Raw genomic sequence first — 15445 nt, forward strand, 5'->3', positions numbered from 1 at the left:
ACACAGTGAGATAAGATTTAGATATATCACGCGAAATTACTAGACATTTACAAGTAAGGCGGAAGTTTGTACCGGCACAACAAAAGGTTAATTAAATTTTTGGAATTGGGACAGTTAGAAATCTTCACTTCTTCTTTATATGTATGAAATTTATAAGAAACATAGGTGAAGACGAAACATTTTATAGATTATTTTGTAATATTTAGGTGTATATATAGTCATCTCCTTGGCTTAACTTTCAAATGTACATGTCCCACCAGAAATGCTCTTCTAATGATGGATTTAATTTTTACTTTACAAAAAGTCTTTTAAGGTGAAATCTATTGTTTTAAGCAGTTTTCGCAATAAATATACATTTTCTGAATTTTACTTTATATATCCGATCCAGTTGGCGTTTTGTGTGTGATGTTTCACTGAAAAAATACATGCCCGGTTCCAAAGATTTTGTCTTTACTTTAAAAATGTTGGTATTGATTCCGAGCCATAGAAGCGGAGAATACAAGTAAGGATACTTTTAAGACAAAATTCTCTTTTAAATTTGGGTTTTGTGTACTTGCTTCTAGGAAGCAAATTTTAATTATTCGTTTTTCCCACTTTTTTTCCATATGCTATCAAAGTCCTTTAAAAACGAGTTACCGACAACTTTATTTTCCAAATTCAGACTCGACTTCCAGTAGAAATTCTGCTAAGTTTCAAAAAAAAAACCCTCTTTAAAATAAAGTGTTTAAAAACATGTCCTATATTTGAACGATTTTTTGCTTTGTAGTCAAGATGCAAAAAGACAACAAATTTAAATACAGTTTCATTAATTTTAAAGAATTTTTCTGAGTTATTAAAGTCAAGTTGACCTTAACCCAAAAATGTTTTCTTTCATGTTATGATACCCATTTTTAAGTGAAATCATTTAATTATAAGGACAATACGACTTCATTGGAAAGTTTATCGACTTTTGGGCAAGGAAAAAAGCTTTATATTAGAGAAATTCGTCTTCTATGCTAAGCAAAATTTGCATTCGTATTTTAAAGACATGAAATCTTTGACCCCACGACAATATTTTTTTCAGTGTAGTATATATCCATTAAGTACCGTTTAAAAATTTATCTATATCGGTCCATCCCAACTTAAGCAATTCGACTGTAGGTCTTTAGTAGAACCTACGATTCAGCCAAGCCGAGCTTTTGGCCGTCTATACTGGTTTCACCTTTTATCATCGTGTACCCTGAAAAAATATTGTTGTGAAGCCAAAGGTTTAAAATACGAATGTTTTTTGTTTAGCATAGAAGGCGGATTTCTCTGATATGTTTTGCTTGATATATTCAAGCATAACATAGCTAATTTCTACTTGAAGTCGAGTCTTAATTTGGAAAGTGAAGTTTTCGTTAATACGTATTTAAACGACTTTGTGCTACACATGAAGAAAAAAGCAGAAAAAAAACAATTATATTAAAATTTGTTTCCTAGGATAATGTACGAATGTATCTTTACTTCAAGTCTCTGCTTCCTTGGCTCGGAATTAATAACATTTAGGCTTGCCAGATGGCCGGGATTCGCCTGGATTGTCCCGGAATTTTGCAACAGGAAGTGTCCCGAATCTTTTACAAATGTTGCCAAAAATCCCGGAATTTCAATTGCTCAAGGCATATGTTTTAATTTTTCTCATTTCTTAGAAAAGAAAACTATTTGAAATTAAATCGATTTCAAAAATATTTTTGGTTTTGGATTTTCATACTTTTTAAATATACGTTTTCTCTCAGATTTTTTTGCCATTTCATTCAATCTCATCATTAACAGAAACAAATCAAAAGACTATCACTGTCTTTCGAATCATCACTCTTTATTCTATTCTAATTTTATTCTAAATTCACGTCCTTCTGTGGAATGTATTTTTAAAAATTATAATTATCAGTTCACGGTTAGCGTTCAACTCTATTGAAGTCTGTATTTCCTGCCAACATTTCAAAATCGATTTTATCCCTATCACTACCATAGACTCTTTAGTGACACTATAACAATCGCCCACTGTGAAATATACCCAAATTCATGTCATTGGGGACACCCTAATATCCGACAACTTGATATAAAATCATCGTAGCCATCTTGAGAGGCTCCAACATATCTAGGATTTTCAAAGTCTGCAGGCAATAATGACTGCGACATGGCGTTTCTGCAAATTTACCAAAAGAAATACCAAGTGGAAAAAATGGGCTACTATTTTTGAAAAGTGTGACTGTTTTTGCTGGAATGTACGGCACATTGTCCCGGATTTCGGCAACCATCATCTGGCAACCCTAATACCATTATCATTAGTGTACACACAAAATCTTTTTTTAGTGTAAAATAAAAATCCTTTAGAAACATTTGAGCCGCAACTTAAAATTCCAAATTCACACTCGACTTCACGAAGAATTATGTTATTTTTCAAGTAAAAAGTTTCTTTACGATATAATCTAATATTTATTATCTCATATTTTTTTATTTTTTTTTTCTTTATAGCCAAGTTACAAAAAATCGACGAAATTAATGATGATTTCAGTATTTCCTATGAAGATTTATTAAAGAAAAGTTGATCTCAGTTCAATGGAAATTTCTTTTATGTTAAGATTACCATTTTAAATTCTAATTTCTTATCTCGTGATTTAGAATTAACGGCAATATTTGTTCAATGTGACGTACCTTTTATCAGATTATAAAAAAGCAACTTTAATTATCGATTTACTTGTAATTTTGGATACTTCTCATTCTAATATTCAACGGTCAACGAGACCGACCATCCTTTTGTAAAACCAAATGATTTGTTAATTAAAAAATAATAATAAATAAATAAAAATAAACTATAAACCAAAGATGCAAAATTAAAAAATAATATTAGCCAATATTTAAAGCTGTTTTTAGATTACAGATAAATCCAAAAATTTAATATCTCAGTTCGTTTAAAAATCAAAAATGTTTTTCTTTACTTTAAGGACAAAGAATTTCCACTTTATCAAAGGGACACAAATTGCAAAATTTAAAGAAAACAATGTTGAACGCAGAGGTTATGAACTTTGTTTTAATTAAAATATCTTTATTTTAAAGTAATCGATCCTTAATATTGTATATGTGCCCTAAAATTTAGGTTGGCTAATCTTTCATATTAGGTCAATATTTTTTTCAGTGAATAAATATTCGCTTGTTCGGACATATGAATTTTAAAGTAATTCTGTATAAATATACCTAGTTATACCCTCTACCATAGGATGGGGGGTATATTAACTTTGTCATTCCGTTTGTAACACATCGAAATATTTCTCTAAGACCCCATAAAGTATATATATTCTGGGTCGTGGTGAAATTCTGAGTCGATCTGAGCATGTCCGTCCGTCCGTCCGTCCGTCTGTTGAAATCACGCTAACTTCCGAACGAAACAAGCTATCGACTTGAAACTTGTCACAAGTAGTTTTTATTGATGTAGGTCGGATGGTATTGCAAATGGGCCATATCGGTCCACTTTTACGTATAGCCCCCATATAAACGGACCCCCAAATTTGGTTTGCAGACCCTCTAAGAGAAGCAAATTTCATCCGATCCGGCTGAAATTTGGTACACGGTGTAAGTATATGGTCTCTAACAACCATGCAAAAATTGGTCCACATCGGTTCATAAGTATATATAGCCCCCATATAAACCGATCCCCCGATTTGGCTTTCGGAGCCTCTAAGTGACGCAAATTTCATCCGATCCGGCTGAAATTTGGTACATTGTGTTAGTATATGGTTTTTAACAACCATGCAAAAATTGGTCCATATCGGTCAATAATTATATATAGCCCCCATATAAACCGATCCCCAGATTTGGCTTGCGGAGCCTCTAAGAGAAGCAAATTTCATCCTATCCGGCTGAAATTTGGTACATGGTGTTAGTATATGGTCTCTAATGACCACGCAAAAATTGGTCCACATCGGTTCATAATTATATATAGCTCCATATAAATCGATCACCAGATTTGGCCTCCGGAGCCTCTTGGAAGACCAAAATTCATCTGATTCAGTTGATATTTGGTACGTGGTGTTAATATATGGCCTCAAACACCCATGCAAAAATTGGTCGAAATCGGTCCATAATTATGTATAGCCCCCATATAAACCGATCCCCAGATTTGACCTCCAGAGCCCCTTGGAAGAGCAAAATTCTTCCCATTCGGTTGAAATTTGGTACGTGATGTTAGTATATGGTATCCAACAACCATGCATGAATTGGTTCATATCAGTCCATAATTATATATAGCCTCAATATAAACCGATCCCCAGATTTGACCTCCGGTGCCTTTTGGAGAAGCAAAATTCATCCGAACTGGTTGAAATTTGGTACGTGGCGGTATTTAACAACCATGCCAAAAGTCCATAATCATATATAGCCCCCATATAAACCGATCCCGAGATTTGGTTTTGGAGCCTCTTGGAGGAGTAAATTTCCTCCGAGTCAGTTGAAATTTGGTACATTGTGCTAGTATATGGCCGTTAAGAACCATGCCTAACTAGGTCCATATCGGTCTATAGTTATATATAGCCCTCAGATAAATCGATCCCCAATCACACCAAAATTGGTCCATATCAAGTTCATAATTGTATATAGCCCCCATATAAGCGACCCCCATATTTCAATTCTGGCTCCCTACGTACAGTGCAAAAGTCCATATCGATTCGTAATTATTTGTAGACTTACATACCTTTTTGTCTAATATATACCACGTGTGGACTAACTCACAATTTAGATTTAAGATACCACAATCCAAGTAATTCGATTGTGTATAACAGTCTTTCGTAGAAGTTTCTACGCAATCCATGGTGGAGGGTACATAAGATTCGGCCTGGCCGAACTTGCGGCCGTTTATACTTGTTTTAAGATTTTAATTCAGTTTAATTCATTTTTTGCATTTTATACCAGTGTTCATCAAGTTATTTGTATTTATTTCGAATACAAACATCCCTGATCTATTTAAAGATAATACATGTACATATTATTTGCTACACTCGAAAGAACGTATGCTACCTTGACACGTAATGGATATTTCGGTCCGACGCCTTTGATTTTTATTGTCATTGAAGAGATTTAAATAACGTGTGGATTATATGCTTACGTAAATTAATAACTTCACTTTGGGTGTTGTCATTTCGTTAGCTTCAATGATCAGAGGCTTAAGTTATGACAGTGTTTTATCCCTGCAAACATTTGCATATCATTGCATACCGGTAGTAATGGGTACAAAAGCTACCTTTAAATTTAATTTCAACAAGTATAAATTAATGTTTGTATTTACAGATCCTCATAAATTATAATCTGCTAGTTTCTTACATGATGCTGTAGTTCATTACCCAATTGGTATCACAGTCGCCCCTCGGGTATACACCGAAAGAATTCTCTTCGTTAATTTTACGAAGAATTCTTCATTAACTATTCTTCGTAAATTCTTCATTAAAGAACGAATTTTTTATTCATTTTCATAAATTTTACGAAGAACATTTTACGAATATTCTACATTAACTTTTCTTCGTAAAAAGTTCGTACTTTTAACGAAACTTTTTTTCAAATTTCATAACTTTTGTGAATAAGTTTTTAGGAATCAATGAATATTTTATGAAACATTCTGCGTTAAAGTTTCTTCATAAAAAGTCCGAAACAGTTTCTTTGAAATAACAAAGAAGTTTTATTGAAGTTTTAAAACTTCCGTTCGCGACATAAAGGTGTCTTTGATAATGTGCTTGGGTGTATTGCTTTATTCAATTTTTTAATGCATGTCTATGCTACTTCTCATTTGGGTGACAGTATGCTATGCATAAAATCGAAGCAACCAAACTTAGAGTTATTCAAAAAGTTAAGATGTCAAATACACGCTCACAAAAAATCGCTTCTGTAACATTTACTCCCAAACATATTTTGCTTCAAGCATATACATTTTTGGGTATTGCCCCAACATTTATATATAATATATAATATGTTTGAAAGCATATTGGTCTAAACAATATATGTTTGGGTAGTCTAAGTTCCAAACATTTTGTATTTTTGCATCCAAATTCAATAATGTTGTCTTCCAAAAAACAATATGTTATTATGTGACCATATAATATGTTTGGAAGCATTTTGCACCCAAAAATATTATATGCTTAAAAAAAATCTCCCAAACAATATTGTGCTCAAAATTTTATTTATTTATTTATATACTTACAATCATAATGAATTATGAAAATAAACAGGTAATATAGGTGCTAACAACATAGGTTTTCGACCTGAATGCTCAAAATTTTGTTTCTGCCCAATTGTATATTCCCCGACATCTCACTTCCACGAGATTTTTTAGTTCTTAGCACCTTTTTCTGTAATACAAACATTGTAGAAGAAATTATTCAATTTTATGATTTGTTTTTTATTTTAATTTTACCTTTTGCCGGACGGGGATTCGAACAGCGGACTACAAAGTTTGTAAGGATCAAAGAAGTAGCTGATCAATTGCCCAAGGAAAAATAAAATGTTAATTTTGTAATAACAAGCAACAACCACAAACTTAATTCAATATCGCTCCCTGTTAAATAGCGCTCCAAGCTACTAAACACATATATGTTTATAGGCTATTTCTAAATTAATATATGTTTGCATCCAAGCATATTATATTTACAAACATTTTATGTCCCAAACATAATATGTTCTAACATATTAACATATATGTCCCAAACATGTTATGCTAGTTTATGAACATTATATGCTTGCACTCAAAAATATTGTGTTTAAAAATTTGTGTTCCAAACATATAATGTTTATAGCCAAACATATGAAAAACAGTCTTTTTCATCCGTGTAGCAATTTCGTAAAAAGTATGAAAAATTTTCGTAAAAAGTGAGCAACAATTCCATAAAAAGAACGAAATTGTTTCATAAAAAGTATGAAACTTTTCATAAAAAGTACGAAGTCATTCATACAAACTATGAACAATTTGGAAGAATTTTTCTTCGTTAAAAGAACAAAATATTTCGTACTTTTAATGAAAAGTTTCTTTGGTTGTAAAACAATGACAAATTTCGTACTTTTAACGAAAATTTTCGTTCTTTTTACGAAGAAAATTCTGTCGTTGTAACGAGCGTGAAAAATCTATAATTGGAATCAATCGACTGTTTTTGTCTATTCTATTAAAAAGTTGACACTATTGAACTTTCGGCTTAGGGGTTATTTGAAAGAAGACGTATACGTCGATAAAATAGCAATCTTCAAGTGCTAAAGGATTTATTAGGGTAAAATTAATTGAAGTTACGTGCCTTAAGGAATGTGTAAAATAGGTACTAAATGTGTTCCGGCGGTACCGCGGTAGGTTAGGTTAGGTTAGGTTATGTGGCAGCCCGATGTATCAGGCTCACTTAGACTATTCAGTCCATTGTGATACCACAGTGGTGAACTTCTCTCTTATCACTGAGTGCTGCCCGATTCCATGTTAAGCTCAATGACAAGGGACTTCCTTTTTATAACCGAGTCCGAACGGCGTTCCACATTCCAGTGAAACCACTTAGAGAAGCTTCGAAACCCTCAGAAATGTCAACAGCATTACTGAGGTGGGATAATCCACCGCTGAAAAACTTTTTGGTGTTCGGTCATAGCAGGAATCGAACCCACGACCTTGTGTATGCAAGGCGGGCATGCTAACCATTGCACCACGGTGGCTCCCGCGGTACCGCGGTAGGTTGCTTACTTAAAAAATACACATGTATCAAGGGATAGTCCTAACAAACTGCCCCAAAACGTATAATTTGCAATGCGTGCAAGATATGGTCTAAAGTGTAAATTTAACACGTCCATGAAAAACCCATGAGAGGCCGGACACTTCCATAATTTTTGACCAGAACTGGGACTTGTCCATACAGTCCCACAATTGCCGCAATGGTGCATTCATCATGTAATTTTTAAGTCATTTCAAAATGTACCAAATAAATTAACTTGATAAATACTGACTCTAATCCCTCTCTACTTAACTCTACTTAAACACCCAGAAAAAAGTGCCTTCGAAACTAAAGGAAAAAATTTTCATCAATATAGTTAATCCATTTTATTTCCATTAAGGTAAATTTTTGTGAAAAATAATAAAATTTACTCGTTTCAGTAAAAAAATCCTAAACTGTAAGCAGTTAGGAATAGTTCATTAACTAGAATAAGGCATGGAATTTTACTCATACTATTTTCTTCGCTGGGTATAAGAATTTACTACTGAACAAGAAAATTTTATTCACCGATAACAAAGCATTCGTAAAAATAAACAAAAACCGAACTAAAACCAAGTTTCCTCAAAATTAGTAAAATTTCTTATAAAATGATAATTGCGACTTCCTTTATAATAGAAAGTGTTTCATACATACGAACAACACTTGACATAAAAAAATATTTTAGTTCATTCGTACTAAGAAGTATGCAATCCTTTCAAAACTTGAGGAAACACACTTGTTAGAATATAGGAAATTTTCCTATATTTCTATTGTCTACCTGTAATCGATACCTGTCATCGTAATCGATGTGTTTGCGCGTGGGTGTAATCGATATATGTGCGCGTCGGTTGTTTTTTTAGTTGGAATCGCGTTGTTTTGGTATACGGAGAGATTGTTAAAAAATAATATGGTAAAATAATATAATAAATAACAAATAAAATATATAAAATATTTGTTATTTTAAATTAGTGAGAAAAATTTTCGTTTTTTTAAATAAATCTATCAATGTTCGTGATAGTGTATAAAGAAAGAAAACACCAGCAGAATAACAACCCTTTCATTTGTCTTCATTTTGGAATCTTCAATTATCAGGTAATATTCAGTGACGCTTACCTTTTGCAACAAAAATGTTTTATGATTTTTTATATTTGTAGGTATTGAAATTGTAAAAGGAGGACAAAATCGTTAGGCAGCAACTTATTAAAAGTGAAAAGTACAAGAAGAAGAAAAAGTGCGTTTTACAGTTGATAATATCACACGGAAATTGGAAATAGTGGAATAATAAACTAATATTTCAAAGAGATTCGATGCTGTTGATTCTTAATAAATATATTCAATATATTAATAAAACATGTCTTTTATTGAAGATAAAATTGCTTATAGAAATAAATAAAATTGTATTTAAAAACGAAGGTAAGCAGTTCTAATTATGAAGTAAAAGTTTTACCACAAATGTGTAAGATTTGTCGAAATGAATGAAAAAATTTCAATAAAATCATTCCATATATGAATTCAAATTAGTTAATTTTTTTCATTCTGTAGTATAGTGGTATATAAATATAGGAAAATGTTAACTTATATATGGAATGCATTATTCCTAATTTCTACGAAAATCACATCGTTCAAACAAATAAAAATGGCTTTGGCGCTATACGAAGTTCAACTTTCTTCACAATGAGTTCATTTTAACTTAAAGAAGGGGTCACTTTTTTCTGGGTGAAGTTAATTATGCCATGGTTGAAGTAATACTCGACTTTATAATAAATTCGTGAAAGAAGTCTTGAATATGATACAGCTTTATAGTCAAGTCATTACAAATAATCAAATTTTAAGACAATATCTATAATATTGAAGATTTGTCACCAATTTTGTAGGACAAATTAAACTCAGTTCAGTAGAATTTTCTTTTATGTGAAGATATCCACTTTAAAGTCAAATCCTTTTACTCTAAGAAGGAAACGCCTTCATTGGAAAGTTTATCGACTTTTGATCAAGAAAAATATCACGTATCAGAAAAATACGTCTTTTGTATTAAAAATAAATAAGTACACCGAAAGAATTTTCTTCGTAAAAAGAACGAAAAATTTCGTTAAAAGTACGAAAGTTGTCATTGTTTTACAACCAAAGAAACTTTTCATTAAAAGTACGAAATATTTCGTTCTTTTTATTCTTCCAAATTTTTCGTAGTTTGTAAGAAATAACTTCGTACTTTTTATGAAAAAGTTTCATACCTTTTATGAAACAATTTCGTTCTTTTTATAAAATTTGTTCGTACTTTTTATGAAAAATTTTCATACTTTTTATGAATTTTTTATGTACTTTTAATGAAACAATTTCGTACTTTTTACGAAAAATGTTCGTACTTTTGTGAAAAATGTTCGAACTTTTAAAAAAAAAATTTAATGTCCAAAGTGCATTTGGCTGTAGTAACAAGTTTGAAAAATGTCATCACTACTTTACATCTTAAGTTTTTAAATAATTTTCAGTTTGGTTGCCTCATTCTTATTCATAACATCCTATCACCCAAATGAGAAGTAGCATAGACATGCATTAAAAAATTAAATAAAGGAATATACTCAAGCACATTATCAAAGACAATTTTATGTCGCGAACGGAAGTTTTACAACTTCAATGAAACTTCTTCGTTATTTCAAAGAAAATGTTTCGAACTTTTTATGAAGAAAATTTAACGCAGAATGTTTCATAAAATATTCATTGATTCCTAAAAACTTCTTCACAAAAGTCATGAAATTGGAAAAAAAAGTTTCGTTAAAAGTACGAACTTTTTACGAAGTAATGTTAATGTAGAATATTTCGTAGAAGTTTCGTATATTCGTAAAATGTTCTTCATGAAATTTATGAAAATGAATGAAAATTTCGTTGTTTTGATGAAGAATTTACGAAGAATAGTTAATGAAGAATTCTTCGTAAAATTAACGAAGAGAATTCTTTCGGTGTATGACCTTGGGCCAATTTTAAACACCCACCACCATAGAAAGAATATAATATTTTTCTTTGAAAACATCTCTTCGTAATAGATTGTCCTATAAATATTTTGCTGCGGATAAAAAATGATGCAAATTCCGTTAATATCCAATTTGTTGTAAATTTGCTATACACTGAAAAAAAAAACCATGCCCGGTTCCAAAGATTTTGTCTTTACTTTAAAAAATTTGGTATTGATTCCGAGCCAAAGAAGCGGAGAATACAAGTAAGGATACTTTTAAGACACAATTCTCTTTTAAATTTTGTACTTTTGTACTTGTTTGTTTGTTTTGTGTACTTGTTTCTAGGAAGCAAATTTTAATTTTTCGCTTTCTCATCTTTTTTTCTTCATATGCTATCAAAGTCCTTTAAAAACGAGTTAACGACAACTTTATTTTCCAAATTAAGACTCGACTTCCAGTAGAAATTATACTATGTTTCAAGTAAAAAACTTCTTTAAAATAAAGTTTTGAAAAACATGTCCTATATTTGAACGATTTTTTGCTTTGTAGTCAAGATACAAAAAGACAACTAATTTAAAGACAATTTCATTAAATTTAAAGAATATTTCTGAATTGTTAAAGTCAAGTTGACCTAAGCCCAAACATTTTTTCTTTCATGTTATGATACCCATTTTTAATTCAAATCACTTAATTATAAGGACAATACGACTTCAATGGATCTGAATATTCCATAATTTGCCCGATATTAACTGATTCCCAAAGAAATACAACTCGATCCCCCTTACACAGTCTTTCTATTTGCATATTCATCCATTTTAATTTCATTAGAATATCACCCCTGTTTCATTCTTGGCTTCATAAGCATTTATACCCAAGTACTGAAGGTGAGCCACCGTGGTGCAATGTTTAACATGCCCGCCTTACATACACAAGGTCGTGGGTTCGATTCCTGCTTCGACCGAACACCAAAATGTTTTTCAGCGGTGGATTATCCCACCTCAGTAATGCTGGTGACATTTCTGAGGGTTTCAAAGCTTCTCTAAGTGGGTGGAACGCCGTCAACACTCGACTATAAAAAGGAGGTCCCTTGTCATTGAGCTTAACATGGAATCGGGCAGCACTCAGTGATAAGAGAGAAGTTCACCAATGTAGGTATTACAATGGACTGAATAGTCTAAGTGAGCCTGATACATTGGGCTGCCACCTAACATAACCTAAGTACTGAAGGTGGTGTGCAATATTTGCCCCATTGCGTTCATGTCATGTCATCGTGATAAGAATTCCTTTCTTCGATTAAGTTTCTTACTTACTTCGGAGGAAAGTACTTCACAAAAATATTTTCCTTAAACTTCTTTGTCCATAAAGCTCGAAGATAGATAATTAATCTTCTATATATATAAAATTCAATCTATGTTTGTTTATTTGTTTGTTTGTTTGTTTGTTTGTATGTACCGAGTTGGCTCCGAAACGGCTGAACCGATTTACTTGAAACTTTCAGAGATCGTAGGGGGCGTTCATGTGGTGAAAATAGGGTACCTCATTTTTTGAAACCTGGTCGCGGAGGGGGACCTCCCCTTTGTCGGACTTTTTGAAAATTGGACCAAAGTTGACCGATTTGGTTGAAATTTTCGTTGAAGATTGGGGATGGCATCTAGACAAAGATCCGCTACTTTTTATTTCGATATTTGGTGGCGGAGGGGTCCTCTCCTTTGTTCGACTTTTTTTAAAGTACAGTGAAAAAACTAAAATTCTCTAAATTATCTGAGATTTACACTGAACATGTGGTGAGGTTATGGAATTAATATGGGGTACCCGATGATTTCATATGTGGATGGGGAGGGGGACCTCCCCATCCACATACTTTTTGAAACTTGGAACAAAATTATGCGATTTGCTTGAAATTTTCATTGAATGTTGGGGTTGGCATGTCGACAAAAATCCGCTACATTATTTTTCGATATTTGATCGGGGAGGGGGACCACCCCTTTGTCCAAATTTTTTTTTTTGAAAGTTCAAACAAAACTAAACTCCGCCGACTGAAATTTTACAGAAAAAATGGGTTACGAAATTTATATCAGGTTCCTGATTTTTTAATAAAAATAAAAGGACATAGGGAGACATCCGCTTCTCTTAAGTACATACAGAGAAACAATTAAACTTTACCGAGTTACTTGAAATGTACAGAGGACTGGGGAGAGATCGTAACCTCCATCAACCGTAATAGTTGATACCTGATTTTGTGATATTTGGACGGAAGAGAGGCCGCCCCTTTAGGCTTATAATTAATTATAAATTGAAATATTTCTCATATTTGTAAAGAGATTTTAAGATTTAAATATATAATGTATATTTGAACATAAACCTTTATATAGCACTCAACAAATTTGAAGAATTTTAGATGGCATCGAAAATGTAGTGCAGGGGGAAGATATCTTTATTACAGCCAATATCCCGCCAATTTCATAGTTCTACATTATTTTTTGTGCAATCAAATAAAAATAAATTATTTAAGAGCATCTATATTATAATAGCAATATATGAACAATTGTGCAATAACATTAAACATTTCATTGAAATGCATACAAATATTTTTATTCTTACATTTTGTAGTTATATTGCCCATGACCATGTTTGGTTTCGATGACGCTGATAATGTAAATCGGTTGTGAACATCATGTGTGTGGTTTTAAGTCATTAAAATTTTAAATTACAATAATATCAACCAGGACCCTACCAATACCATCGTACAAACCCAGACTCCCCCACACACACACACTCACTCACACACTCTATAGATACACACAAATATACATACGGTTAAATCCGTGTGATTTATTTCCACAATAATTGGTTATAATTTCCAAGAAGCTACAAAAAAAAATGTGATCAAAATACCCCACACATCTAATCTAAATCGGTCTCATTTGTTTTATAATAAATCACACTATAGGAGATTTAATTATAATTGATGATAATTAGTTTGTTAGAAAAATATTGTCAGCTAGGGAATGAATTTGTTTCGCTTACTTAAATCAATGACATTTTTACACGAATGTTAATTGCATTTAGTGGTTTGATTTGTGTGCAAGTATTTTGATGTACATGTGGTAGTAGGGGTTAGTGTATGCGTTTATCATTTTCATAGAGAGTGAAAGCTATTATAATGTGATTTAAATTGTAATAAAAATAAAATCATTGTAAAATTGTATATTTCTAAATTAATGCTGTCAGAGTATACCGGCCGCAGATGTTTTAAACGTGATCAAATCACTCAATTTCCAATCACAAATAATTTGTCCTTAATTGTGAGACATGCAATTATTCAAATTTCAATGATGTCAATAACTATTGAATAAAATAAGTGAAAAAAGAGCGAAAGCAGGACAGAGATGATAATGAGTTGAATTAAAGCTCCTGATATGTGTAACATAAGAGTTGTTATTAAAATTAAGTGAAACCCGCACATCGGGCTGCCACCTAACCCAACTTATTGGAAAGAAAATGCCAGATACCAATCTACACAAGCCTAGACTATACATATGATTCATCGACAGCATACTCGAATTTCCACAACACCAATTCCTTAACCATCACGCCCAATAAGCTCATATCAAACCGTAATAATATGTAAAATAAATCTCCCTCCACCATGGATTGCGTAGAAACTTCTACTAAAGACTGTCATCCACAATCGAATTACTTGGGTTGCGGTGAAACTTGCCGGTGACAAGGTATCTTAAAACTTCTTAACAGCGTCTTCTAAATTGTAAGTTAGTCCATACGGGGTATATATTAAACAAAAAAGGCCAATTAAATACGTATTGAAATAAAATTTTCACAAAATAACAATTTGACAAAATTTTCTATAGATATAAAATTTTGACACAATTTTCTATAGTAATAAAATTTTGACAAAATTTTCTATAGAAATAAAATTTTAGTAGATTATTTTTGGCGATATGACATATTTTGGCATGGCTGTTTGCGGCCATATAAATACTAGCGCAATGTACCAAATTTCAACCGAATGGGAAGAATTTTGCTCCTCCAAGAGATTCCGGTGGTCAAATCTGGGGATCGATTTATATGAGGGCTATATATACACTGTTAGAAAAATATGTTTTTCATATGTTCCGATATAAACAAAATGTGTTTCGGGCACAATTTTGGAACACAATATATTTAAGTGCAAACATGTAATGTTCCTAAACTAACACTAAATGTTTGGGACATCTATGCTAATATGTTAGAATATATTATGTTTGGGGCATGCATGTTTCATAAAAATCATATGTGTGAATGCAAACATATATAAATTTACAAATTTCGACTAAACATTAATATGTTGTGATATTTTATTCAAAGCGACAGAGAGAGTATAGAGAAAGAAATAGAGATGGAAACCGGGAGAGTTGACGAAAGATATCAACATAACACAGCGAAAGAATCAAAAGAGAACAATTTCTGTGAAACCGCGTGTATGTTGTTTCGGAAAACTGTTTTATAAGGCCAAAAATTTGATATGCTTAAGTCTAAATATTATTCAATTTGAATAAAGAGAATAGACATTCGGAACCAAGAGAATAGACATTTGAAAAACAAACAGCATATGTTTTCGCCTTGAGAGCAGCATTTTATGTATGTGTGGACATGTGTTTTGTTTATCATTTTGGCATTATGGGCACAATTTTTCGTTAAAAGAAATCAGGGGTCTTCATAAAAATAACGAAAGGGCACTATACTCTTTCTAGAGTTGGGACAGTAAAATAAAATAAGGAG

The 15445-nt window shown here is 32.0% G+C and overlaps 1 protein-coding gene across 1 annotated transcript in view; it reads right to left on the reverse strand.

The window, feature by feature from the left end:
• The window catches only part of LOC142231250 (uncharacterized), a 41794-nt gene that overhangs the window by 317 nt on the left and 26032 nt on the right, over positions 1 to 15445 (reverse strand). The window lies entirely within an intron of this gene.

The sequence above is a fragment of the Haematobia irritans genome, chromosome 3 (genome assembly GCF_050003625.1).
Source record: "Haematobia irritans isolate KBUSLIRL chromosome 3, ASM5000362v1, whole genome shotgun sequence".
NCBI lineage: Eukaryota > Metazoa > Arthropoda > Insecta > Diptera > Muscidae > Haematobia > Haematobia irritans.